This window comes from Saccostrea cucullata, unplaced genomic scaffold (assembly GCF_032062105.1).
Source record: "Saccostrea cucullata isolate Sc308-1 unplaced genomic scaffold, CSIRO_AGI_Scuc_v1 ctg13692, whole genome shotgun sequence".
NCBI classification, from domain to species: domain Eukaryota; kingdom Metazoa; phylum Mollusca; class Bivalvia; order Ostreida; family Ostreidae; genus Saccostrea; species Saccostrea cuccullata.
This window is the reverse complement of record NW_026919383.1, coordinates 263-15,123: the sequence shown is the minus strand read 5'-3', so window position 1 is coordinate 15,123 and position 14,861 is coordinate 263. Positions and strand designations below refer to the sequence as shown.

The window sequence follows — 14,861 nt, the reverse complement described above, 5'->3', positions numbered from 1 at the left end:
TTGTGCTATATTATGTCGTTTTAAGGTTCTTCTCTTTTATGTAATTTAAGAGGCCATGTCAGTAACCATTGAGTATTGTATATAAAGTGAGTGGAATGTGAAAAAAAATATTTTGCTTTAATATTTGGTTGCATGGAAGTATAGATGAATGTCCTTTCAAACATGAATATTTTGGGTCACATCTTCCTTGTTACCATAGCAACGGTGATTTTAATGCTTGAAAAGTGTGAAATTTGATTATTGATAACCCTGTCAATATTAATAACAGAATCAAACTATGTTTTTCTTAATTTCAATATATATGGGAGATTTAATTTTTCCCATGTTTATTTTAAAGCATTGGGGCCTACTTTGCTTTGTTTCTACCAAATGCTGTAAAATCAACATGATTTTTATAAATATTTTACACGAAAACGCAACCAAACTCTATCATAATCATACATGCAATAGAAACTAAGAGCTTTAAAGTTATAAATCCAATAATAAAAAATGGTAGTTGGGTACTCTATAGCAAATAATTTGATTTAGAATGTACCACAAATATGAAAACGCGTGAACGATTATCTCCCTTTTGTGGAACTCTCCTGTTGATAAAGAACAGAAAGTTGCTGTTGAAGCAGAAGTCGGAGAAGAAATACACCATGTAACGATGTTTAAAGCAGGTCTTGTGCGGTTACAGAGGACATGACAGCATCAAGAGTTTGTAGGTGATTGAAAAGTACTATTTATAGTCCGAAATATCTTACGTTTTCCTGTTTTTTTTAAGTATTTCTATATTTTACGTGCTAGGAAAACGCCATAACCGGCGCCTTTACGAGAACTGGGAATTCCAAGTAGACAGCTGGTAGAATCAGCATTCTCGGGTGTATTTTCGATACTTGCAATTACTTGTCAAACTCACAATTTATCAATAGTACAATGCCTCTAGTACTTACCAATATATTTTTTATGGTTTGTTTGTAAATATATGATCCATGATCCGATGGAAACATTTTCTCTGACTGTCGAGATTTGTTTTCATTTCGTGCGTTTACAAATTAAAAAAAATATACAAGTCCTGTATCGAAATGATGAGTGATTATTTTCTTTTCATTGATATTGTCAAGTACTAAAAGCATTGTGCCATTGATAAATTGTGACAACGGGGCCATCCTTAAAAAATTGTTTTTTTGCGGTAACGCGAGGCCAAAATAAAAAATACCTTTGTTTCCCCTAACGCGACCGACCCAATTAAATCGCACCGACTGAAAAGATTTTTTAAATAAGAAGATTCAATTATTTTTTTTTTTTATTGTTAACTAAGTTTCATAAAATATACAATTTCATCGAAATCAGTTTTTAGCAGAACGGCCGACATTGTTTTGTGATTTGTTGAAAAAAGTGGCGCCAAGATGTGATTACCATTGCTTAAAATTTAGACGTACTCATGCACATTTTTGCCATTAAGCTGTAAGGGATCTTTTTTGAGCCAGCATCCTTTGCGAGACTGGACATAAAGATTGTTTTCAACATTCCTTATTGGTATTTGGACCTGCGACTTAAAATTAGACACTTACTTCTTAACTCTAAATCAAAATGCTCTAGAAACACTGCAAATCTGATGGCCCTCAAAAAGTACATTGATTGTCTATAAGCACTCGGGGCTGATGGAAGGTTGGAAAAAAAAAATACTCGGATGTCCGGTCTTTGCGTATTTGAGAATGTTGTCTTTATCTATTCGATCTATATAAATGTACTCTGACGTGAGATATCTCACAAGTTCAACTAAATAACAGTTGTAAATTAATTAATCATGAATTTTCCTTTAACATGTTTAAACAGAATATGTTTGATACCTAGCATTTTGTTCACAAATCGCTTTCTTTTGTACTTTTCTTACTTATAAAGTTTTTTTTTCTATTAAATTTTAGAACGTATTTTCAAAGCTGCTGTCATAAAATAAAATTGTTTACCTACCTACCGACCCATTTGGAGAATTCAGGGTCGGGTTAGGGGAAACAAAGATATTTTTAATTCCGGCCCGACCGACTCACCAAAATCCACCCTACTGGATTTTTTTTATCGGTTCAAAAAAATTTTTTTTTTTTTACGTATCCATTTTCCATTTTTATCTGATTGATATTTTTGACTGTTTTTAAAAAAGAACTGATGTGTTCTGATATATGAGCAATAAAAGATTGAATTCATTAAGAATGCTTTAATTTTCTTGTTTGACTAGTAAGGTGAAATCTAAGACATAGTTAATACCTCTATGTAATCTAAATTTATTTCTGACTTTTTGTCTCAAAAAAAAAAATAAGCCTACCTACCTACCCACACCTAAAATGATGAGGCGCGTTACCGCAAAAAACAAAATTTTTAAGGATGGCCTGGCATTAGATAGAATGTTCTATCGTTAAAATGATATTGTCCTACGGATAACCGTTTGTTAATGTAGCAGAAAGAAACACGGGCGATAACTCGCATAGTGCATTTACTAGGAACAATCTAGAGAGTTCCGAATGTAAACATGGAAGGTAATTTGAATCGAGAGAAAAACGTTGAGAAAATTAATTGGATTTTCGTATTTATATGGATTATTTTTTGGGATAAAAGGCATAAGCAATCTCAAAAAGGTTTGTTTTGATTATTTTGGTAGTTATTCCCAGTGCAAATCATTTTATATTCTTCAAAATCGTTTTGGAGCGGATCCGCTCCGTTTTGCTACATTGCAAGTATATGGGACGTATTCTAACTGTGGTGAGGGCCTGTACCGAGACACAGTTAGATTATTCTAACTAGCCTGGCATTTAAGGGACAATATCCCTCTGCTCCAAATTTCACGACTTTTTTTTTTTTTTTTTTTTTTTTTTTAAACCAGACATTGATTTTCAGGAACAAGTATAGCATTAAATTCAAATGGAAAATAGTTTGAAGTATGAAGCGTTGCTTACTTTTTCAGAAATGAATAATATGTCAAATCATGATGTGAAGAAAATTTGGGATGATAAATAGAAAGATTTATTATTTTATATCTCACAATTAATTTAGAAATATGAGGTATATTTAAAAATAATATCTACTCTCATACCTATCTTAATTCCCATTAGAAAACATACTGAAGCGCTGCTTTTTAAATCACAATTACAAATTGTTTTATGTGCATGTAAAATAACACACATCCATAAACAAGAGTTATCATTCCATAATCCATTATTGCCCTTGAAAATTTTATATTTTTTAATGAAACAAAATATTAATTAAAGGTTAAAAGTTTGTAAACAGGTCTAAAATATTTTCAGGAGAATCATGATGATAATCAGTTGCAATGTGAACTAGCAAATAACCTTGAAGTACAAGCAGATCCAATTAATGTGGAACAAATAAAGGTTTGTATTGAAATTTTTACATGTACTGAATTATTATGCCGAAAGATCATGAACATATTTTCGTTTGTCCTTTCTGTCTGTTGTCAGCTTTAACCTTTACCATGACTTTGAACTGTGAGATAATATTTGGTATATATAATCCACTAATTAAGTTCTTTTAAATTACACCAACATCAGTAACCTTTAGATCTTGATCTTTTTGCTAAAACTAGCTTTTCTATATTTGTTGACGCTGGGGGCATACTGTTTCACAAACTTATTTTGCTTTAAATTACTTTTAGCATCAGCTTGTTTATTATAAATATCAGCAAATATATGCAGTAGGGCCGTGTAAATTTGTAAACAGATATGAAATACTTTCAGGAGAATCATGATGATGATAAGTTGCAATGTGAACTACCAAATTACCATGAAGTACAACCAGATTCAAAGCATATGGAACAAATAGAGGTTTGTACTGAATTTTTTACATGTACTGATTTGTTTAGAACTACTTTGAGCATCAGCTTGTTCGTAAGAGCCCAGCCTCAAAGAGTACCAGTAATCACTTTGTTCATCCATTTCTTTGTCGAGAGATAACTCAAATGCTATGACACTTCAAACTTGAAAGGATTGTGACTCAATAACTTAAATCCATTTGACCTATGAACTTCATATTTTAAACCCAGACAAGAAGCCTAAAATGGGCCCATATTGCTCACCTGGTCTTCTGTCAAAGGTTGTTAAAGACTGATATCATGAGGCACATTTGTGTCATCTAAGCTGTGCTTTTGAGGCAGGTATGAAATGCATTTCAGATAAGACAATTTCATTGAAGTCTACTGTGCATACTGTAACCTTAGCATTGAAGTTTGACATTGAGTACATTGTAAGGGTTGTAAGGGTCATGTCACACCACCTTATCATAAGGAGCATTGAATGCCAAGTATGAAGTTGTTCCATGAGGCATATAGAAATACAGACCTGAAAACTCCATCAAATTTTACCTTGACCTTGACATTGAAGGTGCGACTTTGGCTCAGGGCTGTGAAACACTGTCTCAGCATGAGTAACATTTGTGTCAAAATGAAATTGTTTTAAATGAAGTTGTTAGTTGGATTGGTTTTGTATCTTTCTTTTGTAGGTGGAATCAACTTCACTTCAGACGACAACTTTTCCAAACACCTTGTGAAAGTCATCTGAATGCCAGGATTCTCAAGAGCATGAATATAGTCCATTACAAAGAAGGAAGACCTTGATTATGTATCTTGATGTCATTGGTGAAAAGGCAGAGGTCTAACACTGACTGTTAAGAAAATGACTTGACAGCTGAAGGGAACATGAACAATTTGAATCAGATTTCTGATAGGGCTCTTAAAGCAGTGAACTAAAAACATTTTCTTACTAAGTTTAAGATTTTGATATCAAAGTTTTTGAAAGGGGGGTATAGGAATCACCCTGTTTGTTTGTCCATCTGTCTGTGGACAACACTTGGATTATACTGTTCTAGCTCTAGTTGGTTAAAATAGATAATATCTAAAATCAAATGTGTCATACTTCTTGTTTACTGTGCATAAATGTACTTTGAAGAACATACTGTATAAGTAGAATTTTTAGCGAGGATTAAATTTTGGCATTATTAGAGAGGGTGCTGACATTGCTAAAATTGAATATTTCTAAAAATTAATGTCTTATTATTTGTAATAGCTTCTTTAGTTAACATTTTAAAATCGCTAAAATTACTTCTGGCTAAAAATAAAATACCAGACTTTGGTAGAAATCGCTAAATTTGCATCTCGCTAAAATTTCCACTTATACGATATATTATTTCTAGCAAAATATTTCTGTAGAATATTTGACTGTACACTTCAGAAAAAATTCAGTCTCAGTATCAGGTACAAGATATGCTGTAATGGTGCCTAGTTGTGTCACCTGCATAGCAAGGGGACTTTTAGGGATCACTTCTCCATTGTCTGTCAGTCTGACTAGCTGACCATCAGTCTATCTGTCTGTCACAATTTGATATGTCATTCCTGAGACAAACATTTTCAATGGAAAACTCTTGTTTTATGTTCATATCTGTGATACTTTCAGTGAGCATTGATATTTGACCAGTAGATTGGTCTTTGATAGAAAAATAAGATAAAACTTGAAATATAAAGTTGCTGTAAACTACATTTACACAAGCCTTGCTGATGTTAAGGTTTATTTTCATTTGAAGAAGTATAAGGTCGTCTTGTGTTTAACAGACACAACTTCTCATTATACCCCCTGTAAACGAAGTTTGGGGGGGATGAATATAGGAATCAGCTTGTCTGTCTGTCTGTCTATCCATTTGTCCATCTGTCTAGCTGTGCAAACATATACGGTCCATATCTTTCTTACGGAGAAACATTAGAATCTAGTACTCCATACAAAGATTGCTCATGACCTAAGAGTGTGTCATGACCTTGACTCAAGGTCATTTGGGGAAGTTCAAGGTCACTGGAAGAAAAATTTCATTATTTGTGTCCGTTCCATATGTTTCTTATGGATTAACTTGGTAAGTTCCCATTTTACAAAAAGATTCCCTGTGACCTAAGGGTGTAAAACAGGAATTTGTCTTGAGGATGTGTCATGACCTTGACCCAAGGTTCTTTGTGTCAGTTTAATGTCACTGAAAGGAAAAACTTCATAATTTGTGCTTGTCCATATCATTCATATTGATAAACTTGGATACTTTCTTGTTTACACAAAGATCACTTATGACATAAGGGTGTAATGACTTTGACCCAAGGTCAATTGTCCAAGTTCAAGTGCACAGACAGTAAAAATAATATAATTCATGTCTGGTCCATATCTTTCTTAAGGATAAACTTGGAAGGTTCCCACTTTACACAAATATTGCTTTGACCTGAGAACTTGACATGACTTTAAACCAAGGTCATTAATGCAAGTTCAAGGTCACTGACCAAAAAAATAATTCATGTGTGATCCATACATTCAGTCTATTTTTTTTAGGCTGTACCTTCGTTTCAATTACATGTATAAAAAAAATTAATGAGCAATTACAATGATTTAGCTTTTCTCTCTTCTCTTAGATCCATAAAATATTCATGATTAAGCCCTTCTAAAAAACCGAGCGGGGGGGTGGGGTGTTATTTTGTACCATTTGGACAGTTCTAGTTGTTTTTAGGTTTATAACTTGAATAATAAACATGGTACAGAAATGTAAATTAGCCAGAAGACAGAGCATTGGCGTCGTTTTGTGTTGAACATTGCATCATTTTGACACATAATTTCAGCTTTTGTTATGTCATATATGGTCAAGTTTTTGCGTATTTGGTCCACATTCTGACTATATTGTATAACTAATAGACATTGTAGAGCAATGGTACTTATTAATACTTATATGATGGGGTAAGTACAACAGGGTTGACAGTTGATCAGGATGCCATGACCCAAATATTCCACTTGACAGGCTTTAATTTCCTGGGTGTATGTTTCATGTTTTGCAGATCCTAGTCAAGTTGGTTGCTAGGGCATAAATTCCGTTGCTATGGAGATTTCTTTTCCTATTATTTTGTAAAAAAAGTCGTACATTTTATGGAAATTTTTCTAAAGTACTATATTTCTATAGATATGGCATCTAAGTGTTAAATATCTGTTGTAATATTAGAAAAAATTGCCAAAAATTGCGAAAATCCATTGAAATTGTTTTGAAAAAAATGCAAATTTTGATTTCTAAAAAAAAAAATTTGGACATCCGACTACCAATTTTTATTTTATTATTTCATAGTATTGGGATATATCTTTAACTTTGTATGACATACAATATCTACGGCTGTTGCGTTTTTAAGTAATCAACTTTTGAAAAACTTAATTTTCCACGGATATTCCCATCATGAAAATCTTGTCATTTTTCGGTTGCCATAGCAACCATATCAAAATTTTTAAAAATACTTACAGACATAAAAATATTTTCTTCTGATGCATCTTTCATTAATTCAGTATAAGAAAACAAATTTAGACCTTCCAATTGTTCCCCCTCTGCATTTAAATATGTCTAAATATGTATTATTTTACAATGTTTCGTTGATAATTTACTATGCAAATCACATTTGTTGCCATGGAAACCAATGATGATGAATAAATTTGTAAAATTTGTCTCAAATGTGTTTTTTGTTGTTGTTCAAATGTTTTAGGGTGGTTTTTGCCCAATTCAAAATTTTTGACTTTCCATGTAAATCTCAATGGTTACTGACACGGCCTCTTAAGATGAACGGACTTATTATTATCATTCAATTGGACTGAGCCAAATGGAGTTGTGTTTAAAATTGTTATGGGTATTAAATAATATGCCTGAATCATCATTAATTATTGAAATTTTTGCCGGTTAATTGCATGAAGAGCTGATATATGAACGAATAAATAGTATCAATACTGATCTCACTAGTTCATCGCATTTTTTCTTTAATAATTTCATGTACCTTTATTAAAGAGCACACACTTTCATTTGTATTAATTAGTTGAGTTTTATGTGAAAACAATCATGACAATATCTGAATATTGTTTTCATTTTTAAGATGTCACGTTCCCGATAATAGGGGCGTACTCTGATTGTTGAATAAATAAACATTGAGTGATTGACAAAAAAGTCTTGACGTACAATTACACGCTACATGTATTTATTTGAAAAATCTAGCAATAAATGTTTGAAATACATTGAAAAATGCATTGGACATAAGCTTAGCTATTGTAAATTACATATATTCTCGGCTTTTTGTCTGGAGATCCGCGCGCGCTTCTATGAACACATTGGTGTCTTAATTACAAACCTGATCTGTTAATACACTAGATTCTTAATCTTTTATTTCGTGGCCACGAATTTTATTTCGTGGCCACTAATTTTATTTCGTTCCCACGAATTTTATTTCGTGGCCACGAATTTTATTTCGTTCCCACGAATTTTATTTCGTGGCCACGAATTTTTATTCCGTGGCCATGAATTTTATTTCGTTCCCCGAATTTTATTTCGTGGCCACGAATTAATAAAAAAAATTCTCATACCATGTCCTATACCAGCCACCGTAGAATACAAGTAAAAATGATGTAAACTTTTAAATGATATTTAATATAATATTTATACGTAAGCAAATGTTTCCCACTGAAGTGAAAAAAATCTTATGCATAAAAGAAAAAGAAAATTCTAGTAATCTTATTGTTTCTGTAGCCTTTCCACCTTTTAAAGGTCATTTGGGTTGAAGAAATTCGAAAAAAAAATTAAAATGCACCCAGCCGGTATCGAACTCACAACTCTTTGCTTGTAAGGCATACGTTCTAAACACTACGTCAAGAGTTCCAACTTCCTGGTTGAACAAGACAGTAATCCGTACTTAATAGTTTTGAGAAATGCGATTGGGGTATAATAAAATTGCAGATTTTCTGTAAAAAAACAAATTATTTCGATTGGTTTACACTCGAGTTAATAATTTAAAGCCTAGGATACAATAGAACAGCCGTGTCTATGCTTTGTTTACAAATTTAGGAAAAATGTCGCGTCCAGTTCGACATATTATGCTTAAGTTATAGGTGACATCAGATTAGCATACGTCTATAATAACTGCCCTTTTCCCGTTTCACAATGTACAATGATGAAATACATAAAATTTCAGGTTAGCTAACTGGACCCTTCCAGCCCCTAGGACCCTACAGAAATCTATCAGGGGATACCCCCTAAGGCTCCTGACCCATCCCCAGTGTTAGTTTGTTCAGGAGGCCGACAATAAATAAAATATGAATGCTGGAAATATGCCCCACACACTTGGCACCACCAAGTGGTGCCACTACAGCCCGATTCTGAACGTGGGAAATGATAGCCCTAGGGCCCCTCTACCTTGCGCCAATAATCATTTAATGAACACTTCAAGGATAAGGCGTATAATGACTGCCCTTTTCCCGTTTCACAATGTACAATGATGAAAAACATCAAAGTTCAGGTTAGCTAACTGGACCCTTCCAGCCCCTAGGACCCTACAGAAATCTATCAGGGGATATCCCCTAAGGCCCCTAACCCATCCCTAGTGTTCGTTTGTTGAGGAGGCCGACAGTGAATAAAATATGAATGCTGGAAATATGCCCCACGCACTTGGCACCACCAAGTGGTGCAACTACAGCCCCATTCTGAAAGTGGGAAAGTGGGAAATGATAGTCCTAGGGCCCTTCTACCTTGATCCATTACTTATTTCGTGAACACTTCAAAGATAAGGCTTATAATAGCTGATCTTTAATGGCGATTTGGGGATATAATGCAAAACAGACAAAGTTCAGAGTATATAACTGGCCTTTTCCCGTCCGAGGGACCTTTTGAAACGATTCTTCCTATTACCCTTCACTCTTTCCAAGTGAAAAATAGTTCAAGTGGCCAATAATTGATGACGAATGATTGCTTGAAATATGACCTATGAACTTGGCACCACCTGATATCTGATATCTGATATCTTGCCCTAGTAATGTTGATCGCTTTATTAATCATGGGTATAATACTTGCCTGTAATATCAAAAATGCTTTTGGAACCACTTAGTGGCACCACCACCACTTATTACTGATAGTGGTAATTTAAAGTCTTATAGATTCATTAAGTTTTCCCAGTAATAATGTTCGAAACAAAGTCAACCTAGTTTACACTTGTGCCATATTTCGGTTTACAGTCGTTATATTAATAGCTTATTGGCCCTGTCATAATCTCAAGGTCCCTGAAGGAGTTGAAAAGGGATTCTTCCTGGAGGAGTTAATCATTTCCTAGTGCTTGTTTGTTCAATTGGATAAAGATTATAAAGTAATTTATTTCTTATTTTTCTGTTTTAAAAAAGAATATTTTTTTTGTTCAGGTGAGCCTTACTACCTCTGAGTATCTGATTAATCAGGTAATTAATTGTTGCATTAATTGTCTAATCATTAACCATTAATTATCTAAAATAACGTATTAAAAACAGTCCTGTGTCTAAGTACTCTCAGTTCTTTGATGAATTTCCTTATTGGCTGCTAGCTTCTATGCGCTTAGAAGCTGCTGTTATTGGCCGCTAGATTCAGCCTGGTGCTGTCATGAGACAGTAATTCCCGCACTAAGGTGTTTGCCTCTAAACATACACTCCTACATATATTGGGCTTTAATTCCAAGTAAAAAGTCCAAATAATTCTGTAATTTACACTGAACATATATTCGTCAAATTGAGTATGAAATGCTCAGACCCTGCTGTGACCATACCTATATAACTCAGATCCTCATTACAAGTTTGAATTTAATTTATGATTTTAATTAGATTTTGAGAAATGATTTTCTCAGAATAGGATCTTTTTAAATTTACTAATCCCCCCCTCCCGCCCCGACATCAGAAAAACATGGCACGTACGTGTTATTTTTTGTTTTGTTATGTTTTTTTGAATAGGCTAGATGGATAATTTTGTTAAACATCGTTTGTTATTTGTTCTTGTACTATACATGTTTACATGTACATGTAAACACCTTTTTGGAAAATGTCTTAATCACAATGTGTTGCGTCACCCATTATCATATTTTTAGTTAAGCACCACTCGGCACAATTTGGCCGATTCCTACTTCATCTGATAAGGCGACGGAATCTACCAAGGTCTGCCGAATGGGATAGAGCACATGCTACAGTCTGGTGTGAATGAAATTAATTCGTTTTGTGTTTAAATTGGAATAAATTTCATGAGGTTGACAGCTAGGACCTTTGACAGATGGTTAGATGATTAGGCTTCTGTGCAAAATGTAGGATGGGTTCAGGGATGACCGGGCTTTTTGCATAAATACGTCATTTTTTAACGCCCATTTGACCCCCCAAGGCAAAATCAAAATTCTAAAACCTTACTGTACATCTACATGACACCACCAATCATCTCCTAAGAGATGATTTGTCTATTGAGTAAAATGTCAGAGGAGTGCAGGGAAGACGCGGCTTTTTGCTTAAAAAAATCAATTTTTGACCCCTATTTGACCCCTGGTGCAAAATTAAAATTCTGAAACCTTTCGCACATCTACATGACACCATCAACCATCTCCCTTAAGATGCTTAGGCTACTGAGTAAAATGTCAGAGGAGTGCAGGGAAGACCGGGCTTTTTGCATAAAAAACGTCATATTTCGACCCCCATTTGACCCCCCGGGACAAAATCAACATTCTGAAACCTTACTGCATATCTACATGACACCACAAATCATCTCCCAAAAAATGATTAGGCTACTGAGTAAAATGTAGGAGGAGTTCAGGGAAGACCGGTCTTTTTGCATGAAAAAAAACGTCATTTTCGACCCCAATTTGAAACCCGGGGCAAAATCAAAATTCCGAAACCTTATTGCACATCTACATGACACCACCAACCATGTCCCAAAGGATGATTAGGCTTCTGTGTAAAATGTAGGAGGAGTTCCAGGAAGAAAAGTGTGACAGTCGGACAGACGGACGGACGGACGAACGGACGGACATAAGTAACAACAATATATACCCGAACTTTCTTAAGAAAGTGCGGGTTTAACAAGTCTAAAACTTTAACTGGTCGGTCTCCATATATTAGCCCTCAATCTCTTTTTTTCGCATTGAATGTAACTTCATTAATATTATTTTTGGTACTTTTATATTCAATTAATAAACATCTAATTCATAATAGCCTCTTAAAATGAAATTTGATCATTATTTTTTATCTATATTGCAGCTGATGCGTTCAGGAGTCATAATATAATAAATCAACCATTCTTCACATTTGATCACGACAACGTACACAGGTGTGCCAACAGAACGGGCTCGGGGTGGTGGTTCAATAATTGTGCGGCGGCAAATTTAAATGCTCCTTTCTCTGATAATTCGACTCCTGCCTGGTTTCCCCTTATCCCTAGCTGGAACGAGCTTTGGGGTACGGAGATGTTGATTGGAAGACAATAGAAAAATAAAAGAGCAATTCTCTGTAATGACTTGAAATTTTTGTTGCATGACTTATTTCTGACTAATTTCCATAGCAACGCTCTATCTTATTAATTTTTTTTTTTAAATGGAAAATTTGGACCACACTAAAACCTTTAAAAATTGATCATCGGTTATATAGAAATGTGTTTTTCAAAAGGTAGGATCAGATTTAAACATACAGAGTGTAAATTTCTAGGCTATCTGTGGTATGAAAACCATGGCAACCATTGCCAACCATAAAGGAATATCATAATGTTTTCTTGGTATATGTTTCAATGCTCAATTTTACTTGTATGATTTTGCAAAATTGAATGAATAATAATTTTACTTTTGCATACTTTGTTACCATAGTAACGTATGTAATTTGTTACTTGAAAAAGACGCTACTGGTAATCTAACAACCAAACTATATGATGAACATGATGGCTTTAACTTTTCTATCGTCAACTTCCCTCACTTATGCAGCAATATACCTTCATCACCTGCATACGGAGTAAATATATTTCAGTTAATTCGATACGCAAGAGCATGCTCTACGTATGAACAATTTCTGAAACGAGGTAAATTATTGACAAGCAAGTTGTTGAATCAAGAATATCAGCAGTCTCGTTTAAAGTCATCATTTCGTAAGTTCTATGGTCGATACAATGACTTTGACAGCAAACACAATTTCTCATTGAGGCAAATGCTGACTGACGTTTTTCATACCAATTTTTAGTCCATTATTTATACACTAAATTGACGACGGATTTTTCCGTTATTTCCTGATCATGACAAGGAGCACACGGCAGGTATGACCGGTCAGCAGGGGATGCTTACTCCTCCATGGCACCTGATCCCACCTCTGTTGCTTCGGGGTCCGTGTTTGCTCTGCTCTTATTTTGTATTGTTCAATGGACTTTGAGACTGAATACTGTTCGTTATCTCCATATCCTTCCTTTGATACGTACCCTTAAATGAACACTACATATTAATTTTTATCCATCATCCAATCTCTAACTGGATGCAAGACTCTTGCACACAAGTTAAATATTGATGTAAAGGTGCAAAATCTTCATAACCTTCTTGGTAACCATAGCAACATTATTGTTTTTTTTATCAAATTTTATCGATATATCATACTTAACTTACATTCTACTAAATAAGTATTATTCAAGGTGATTCATATAATATGTTTCTTGATTAAATGGGAAGTTAATTCCTAAGACAGTAAAAAAAATGTCACTTTAAAACACTGGTACGTTTTTCCCATGGTAACACCGCAAAGTAGCAATTAATCCTAATTTCTCTCATGTTGATGGTGTTGCAAGTTCCTAAGGATGTATATTTACATTGTATACTGTATACAAAACAGTATATTTACCAGTGTTGAATTTTCTTGTTTTTACTCAAGACAGTAGCATATACCACATCTTTGTTACCAATTTGGCTTGGTAACACTGTGTTACAATGGCAACTATAAAATATATTAATAGAATGATATTGCTTATACCTATATACCTAAAGTCAAACATTTCTTCTTAAGGACATACGCAACGTACCTTACCTACTGATATATTTTAAAGATATTCCAAATTTAAACTTATTATATAATTATATGTTCATAGACAAAAAATCAGCATGTCTTACAAGAGGTTTTGAAAAGATATCGAATTTTGAAAATTTTTGCTTTATTCAAATAAAAATGTACAAAAATTATAAAACACAAATTCCAGATTTTAATTCATCAAAATTTGTTTTAGAAGAGGTGTACAAATCCATATATAGACATTAAAAATATTGCATACAGGTCCTTCGTTTAGTGGAACTCTTCAACTCCAGGGAAGAACCCAAAAAAGTTCAAACTACGTTGCGTATGACCTTAAGTTATTGATTGCGTTTGAACAATTAACACATAGCATTATTGAATATTCAGTGTTTTTCAGAATATTTCAGCATTTTAAATGTATTCCAAATGTACCCTTTGTAACCGAGCAGTAGGGCAGATGTTGTTTTCATAATTAATTGAAGAAATAAAGTCAAAATCATAGAAATTGTGAAAATAACATATGAAATATTTTTCCTACAGTATATATACGTTTAAGAAAAAATGAACTCTTTGAAAAAATGTGTAATGTAAACAATTCAAATTGAAATCTTACAGACTCACTACTATTTTTCAGTTACAACTTTGAATGCAAAAACACAATAAAGTAAAACGTTTGAAATCTAAATAATAATAATGTAAATCAAATATTTATATGGTAAGGAAACATAATCAAATATAAAAGTTACATACCATGAGATGCGTATGATGGACACTCGATTTTACTAACTTCTTTCTTGAAAACTGTGCTTGTAACACTTATTTGACAGCTCGTACATGAAACAATTCGTACGAAGGACGGAACACTTACCACCCTGATTTTTTGGGGTCATCTCAAATGTTGTCAAATTTTACTATTGGACCCTATGGGAATTTGTTGGAAAAGCGGCAAATTATCACATTTCTAGATAATTTCTATCCAAGAAATTTCTTCTTCAGTCAAGTAGATCAAAGTTTTTGAAAAAAGTC

At 33.7% G+C, this 14,861-nt stretch overlaps 1 long non-coding RNA gene across 2 annotated transcripts; it reads left to right on the top strand.

The window, feature by feature from the left end:
* The first annotated feature begins 618 nt into the window (after positions 1 to 618).
* Positions 619 to 6,222, top strand: LOC134230337 (uncharacterized). Of its 2 annotated transcripts, none has more exons than XR_009984332.1 (4): positions 619 to 707; positions 3,282 to 3,368; positions 3,732 to 3,818; positions 4,492 to 6,222. It is a non-coding gene; the product is annotated as an uncharacterized LOC134230337 (long non-coding RNA). The 2 variants fall into 2 exon arrangements; XR_009984335.1 differs by having other exon boundaries at positions 626 to 703.
* The last annotated feature ends 8,639 nt before the right edge of the window (positions 6,223 to 14,861 follow it).